Genomic DNA, 6,151 nt, shown 5'->3' with positions numbered 1-6,151 from the left:
AATTAGCTTCGTTGAATGTGTTTGACTTTCAATTGACTTAATTAGCATTGTGGAATGCAATTGACTTTCATTTCATTTGAAAAGCTTTGTTTGAATGTATTTGACTTTCATTTGATTCTAAAATCTTTGATGAAAGTGTTTGACTTTCATTTGACTCAATTAGCTTTGTTGAATTCATTTGATTTTCATTTAATTCAAAAAGCTTTGTTTGAATGTGTTTGACTTTCATTTGATTCTAAAAGCTTTGTTGAAAGTGGTTGACTTTCATTTGACACAATTAGCTTTGTTGAATGCGTTTGACTTTCATTTGAATCAAGAAGCTTTATTTGATTGTGTTTGACTTTCATTTGACTCAATTAGCTTTGTTGAATGCATTTGACTTTCATTAGATTTCAAAAAGCTTTGTTTGGATGTGTTTGACTTTCATTTGACTCAATTAGCTTCGTTGAATGTGTTTGACTTTCATTTGACTCAATTAGCATTGTGGAATGCAATTGACTTCCATTTGATTCAAAAAGCTTTGTTTGAATGAATTTGACTTTGATTTGATTCTAAAAGCTTTGTTGAAAGTGTTTGACTTTCATTTGACTCAATTAGCTTTGTTGAATGCATTTGACTTTCATTTGAATCAAAAAGCTTTGTTTGAATGTGTTTGACTTTCATTTGACTCAATTAGCTTTGTTGAAAGAGTTTGACTTTCATTTGACTCAATTTGCTTTGTTGAATGCATTTGACTTTCATTGGATTCAAAAAGCTTTGTTTGAATGTATTTGACTTTCTTTAGACTCAATTAGCTTTGTTAAATGTGTTTGACTTTCATTTGACTTAATTAGCATTGTGGAATGCAATTGACTTTCATTTGATTCAAAAAGCTTTGATTGAATGTATTTGTCTTTCATTTGATTCTAAACACTTTGTTGAAAGTGTTTGACTTTCATTTGACTCAATTAGCTTTGTTGAATGCATTTGACTTTCATCTGATTCAAAAAGCTTTGTTTGAATGTGTTTGACTTTCATTTGACTCAATTAGCTTTTTTGATTTTCATTTGATTCAAAAAGCTTTGTTAGAATGTGTTTGACTTTCATTTGATTCTAAAAGCTTTGTTGAAAGTGTTTGACTTTCATTTTACTCAATTAGCTTTGTTGAATGCATTTGACTTTATTTGAATCAAAAAGCTTTGTTTGAATGTGTTTGACTTTCATTTGACTCAATTAGCTTTGTTTGAATGTGTTTGACTTTCATTTGACTCAATTGGCTTTTTTGAATGCATTTGACTTTCGTTTGATTCAAAAAGCTTTGTTTGAATGTGTTTGACTTTCATTTGACTCAATTAGCTTCGTTGAATGTGTTTGACTTTCATTTGACTTAATAAGCATTGTGGAAGGCAATTGACTTTCATTTGATTCAAAAAGCTTTGTTTGAATGTATTTGACTTTCATTTGATTCTAAAAGGTTTGATGAAAGTGTTTGACTTTCATTTGACTCAATTAGCTTTGTTGAATTCATTTGATTTTCATTTGATTCAAAAAGCTTTGTTTGAATGTGTTTGACTTTCATTTGATTCTAAAAGCTTTGTTGAAAGTGTTTGACGTTCATTTGACTCAATAACCTTTGTTGAATGCATTTGACATTAATGATTCAAAAATCTTTATTTGAATGTGTTTGACTTTCATTTGATTCTAAAAGCTTTGTTGAAAGTGTTTGACTTTCATTTGACTCAATTAGGTTTGTGGAATGCATTTGAGTTTCATTTGAATTTAGAAGCTTTGTTTGAATGTGTTTGACTTTCATTTGACTCAATTGGCTTTGTTGAGAGTATTTGACTTTCATTTGATTCAAAAAGCTTTGTTTAAATGTGTTTGACTTTCATTTGACTCAATTGGCTTCGTTGAATGTGTTTGACTTTCATTTGACTCAATTAGCATTGTGGAATGCAATTGACTTTCATTTGTTTTAAAAAGCTTTGTTTGAATGTATTTGACTTTCATTTGATTCTAAAAGCTTTGATAAAAGTATTTGACTTTCATTTGACTCAATTAGCTTTGTTGAATTCATTTGATTTTCATTTGATTCAAAAAGCTTTGTTTGAATGTGTTTGACTTTCATTTGACTCAATTAGCTTCGTTGAATGTGTTTAACTTTCATTTGACACAATTAGCATTGTGGAATGCAATTGACTTCCATTTGATTCAAAAAGCTTTGTTTGAATGTATTTGACTTTCATTTGATTCTAAAAGCTTTGATGAAAGTGTTTGACTTACATTTGACTCAATTAGCTTTGTTGAATTCATTTGATTTTCGTTTGATTCAAAAAGCTTTGTTTAAATGTGTTTGGATTTCATTTGATTATAAAAGCTTTGTTGAAAGTGTTTGACTTTCATTTGAATCAAAAAGCTTTGTTTGAATGTGTTTGACTTTCATTTGACTCAATTAGCTTTGCTGAAAGTCTTTGACTTTCATTTGACTCAATTAGCTTTGTTGACTTTCATTTGATTCAAAAAGCTTTGTTTGAATGTGTTTTACTTTCATTTGATTCTAAAAGCTTTGTTGAAAGTGTTTGACTTTCATTTGACTCAATTACCTTTGTTGAATGCATTTGACTTTCATTTGAATAAAAAAGCATTGTTTGAATGTGTTTGACTTTCATTTGACTCAATTGGCTTTGTTGAATGCATTTGACTTTCATTTGACTCAATTAGCTTCGTTGAATGTGTTTGACTTTCATTTGACTCAATTAGCATTGTGGAATGCAATTGACTTTCATTTGATTCAAAAAGCTTTCTTTAAATGTATTTGACTTTCATTTGATTCTAAAAGCTTTGATGAAAGTGTTTGACTTTCATTTGACTCAATTAGCTTTGTTAAATTCATTTGATTTTCATTTGATTCAAAAAGCTTTGTTTGAATTTGTTTGACTTTCATTTGATTCTAAAAGCTTTGTTAAAAGTGTTTGACTTTCATTTGACTCAATAAGCTTTGTTGAATGCATTTGACTTTCATTTGAATCAAAAAGCTTTGTTTGAATGTGTTTGACTTTCATTTGACTCAATTAGCTTTGTTGAACGTGTTTGACTTTCATTTGACTCAATTAGCTTTGTTGAATGCATTTTACTTTCATTTTATTCAAAAAGCTTTGTTTGAAAGTGTTTGACTTTCTTTTGGCTCAATAAGCTTTGTTGAATGTGTTTGACTTTCATTTGACTCAATTTGCATTGTAGAATGCAATTGACTTTCATTTGATTCAAAAAGCTTTGATTGAATGTGTTTGACTTTCATTTGATTCTAAACGTCATGTAGAAAGTGTTTGACTTTCATTTGACTCAATTAGCTTTGTTGAATGCATTTGACTTTCATTTGATTCAAAAAGCTTTATTTGAATGTGTTTGACTTTCATTTGATTCTAAAAGCTTTGTTGAAAGTGTTTAAATTTTACTTGACACAATTAGCTTTGTTGAATGCATTTGACTTTCATTTGAATCAAGAAGCTTTATTTGATTATGTTTGACTTTCGTTTGACTCAATTGGCTTTGTTGAATGCATTTGACTTTCATTTGATTCAAAAAGCTTTGTTTGAATGTGTTTGACTTTCATTTGACTCAATTAGCTTCGTGGAATGTGTTTGACTTTCATTTGACTTAATTAGCATTGTGGAATGCAATTGACTTCCATTTGATTCAAAAAGCTTTGTTTGAATGTAATTGACTTTGATTCGATTCTAAAAGCTTTGATGAAAGTGTTAGACTTTCATTTGACTCAATTAGCTTTATAGAATTCATTTGATTTTCGTTTGATTCAAAAAGCTTTGTTTGAATGTATTTTACTTTCATTTGTTTCTAAAAGCTTTGTTGAAAGTGTTTGACTTTCCTTTGACTCAATTAGCTTTGTTGAATGCATTTGACTTTCATTTGAATAAAAAAGCTTTGTTTGAATGTGTTTGACTTTCATTTGACTCAATTAGCTTTGTTGAAAGTGTTTGACTTTCATTTGATTCAAAAAGCTTTGTTTGAATGTGTTTGACTTTCTTAAGACTCAATTAGCTTTGTTGAATGTGTTTGATTTTCATTTGACTTAATTAGCATTGTGGAATGCAATTGACTTTCATTTGATTCAAAAAGCTTTGATTGAATGTATTTGTCAGTCATTTGATTCTAAACGCTTTGTTGAAAGTGTTTGACTTTCATTTGACTCAATTAGCTTTGTTGAATGCATTTAACTTTCATTGAATTCAGAAAGCTTTGTTTGAATGTGTTTGACTTTCATTTGACTCAATTAGCTTTGTTGAAAGTGTTTGACTTTCATTTGACTCAATTAGCATTGTGGAATGCAATCGACTTTCATTTGATTTAAAAAGCTTTGATTGAATGTATTTGAATTTCATTTGATTCTAAACGCTTTGTTGAAAGTGTTTGACTTTCATTTGACTCAATTAGCTTTGTTGAATACATTTGACTTTCATTTGATTCTAAAAGCTTAGTTGAAAGTGTTTGACTTTCATTTGACACAATTAGGTTTGTTGAATGCGTTTGACTTTCATTTGAATCAAGAAGCTTTATTTGAATGTGTTTGACTTTCATTTGACTTAATTAGCTTTGTTGAATGCATTTGACTTTAATTTGATTCAAAAAGCTTTATTTGAATGTGATTGACTTTCTTTTGACTTAATTAGCTTTGTTGAATGTGTTTGACTTTCATTTGACTTAATTAGCATTGTGGAATGTAATTGACTTTGATTTGATTCAAAAAGCTTTGATTGAATGTATTTGACTTTCATTTGATTCAAAAAGCTTTGTTTGAATGTGTTTGACTTTCATATGACTCAATTAGCCTTGTTGAAAGTGTTTGACTTTCATTTGACTCAATTAGCTTTGTTAATGCATTTGACTTTCATTTGATTCAAAAAGCTTTGTTTGAATGTGTTTGACTTTCATATGACTCAATTAGCCTTGTTGAAAGTGTTTGACTTTCATTTGACTCAATTAGCTTTATTGAATGCATTTGACTTTCATTTGAATCAAGAAGCTTTATTTTAATGTGTTTAACTTTCTCAATTGGCTTTGTTGAATGCATTTGACTTTCATTTGATTCAAAAAGCTTTGTTTGAATGTGTTTGACATTCTTTTGACTCAATTAGCTTTGTCGAATGTATTTGACTTTCATTTGACTCGATTAGCTTTGTTTAATGCATTTAACATTCCTTTGATTCAAAAAGCTTTGTTTGAATGTATTTGACTTTCATTTGATTCTAATAGCTTTGATGAAAGAGTTTGACTTTCATTTGACTCAATTAGCTTTGTTGAATTCATTTGATTTTCGTTCGATTCAAAAAGCTTTGTTTGAATGTGTTTGACTTTCATTTGATTCGAAAAGCTTTGTTGAAAGTGCTTGAGTTTCATTTAACTCAATTAGCATTGTTGAATGCATTTGACTTTCATTTGAATCAAAAAGCTTTGTTTGAATGTGTTTGACTTTCATTTGACTCAATTAGCTTTGTTGAATGCATTTGACTTTCATTTGACTCAATTAGCTTTGTTGAATGCATTTGACTTTCATTTGATTCAAAAAGCTTTGTTTGAATGTGTTTGACTTTCTTTTGACTCAATTAGCTTTGTTGAAAGTGTTTGACTTTCATTTGACTCAATTAGCATTGTGGAATGCAATCGACTTTCATTTGATTCAAAAAGCTTTGATTGAATGTATTTGAATTTCATTTGATTCTAAACGCTTTGTTGAAAGTGTTTGACTTTCATTTGACTCAATTAGCTTTGTTGAATACATTTGACTTTCATTTGATTCAAAAAGCTTTGTTTGAATGTGTTTGACTTTCATTTGATTCTAAAAGCTTTGTTGAAAGTGTTTGACTTTCATTTAACACAATTAGGTTTGTTGAATGCGTTTGACTTTCATTTGAATCAAGCAGCTTTATTTGAATGTGTTTGACTTTCATTTGACTCTATTAGCTTTGTTGAATGCATTTGACTTTAATTTGATTCAAAAAGCTTTATTTGAATGTGATTGACTTTCTTTTGACTTAATTAGCTTTGTTGAATGTGTTTTACTTTCATTTGACTTAATTAGCATTGTGGAATGTAATTGACTTTGATTTGATTCAAAAAGCTTTGATTGAATGTATTTGACTTTCATTTGATTCTA

This window comes from Chenopodium album, chromosome 26 (genome assembly GCF_948465745.1).
Source record: "Chenopodium album chromosome 26, dcCheAlbu1.1, whole genome shotgun sequence".
In the NCBI taxonomy this organism is placed as follows: domain Eukaryota; kingdom Viridiplantae; phylum Streptophyta; class Magnoliopsida; order Caryophyllales; family Amaranthaceae; genus Chenopodium; species Chenopodium album.
This window is presented reverse-complemented; position numbering follows the sequence as displayed.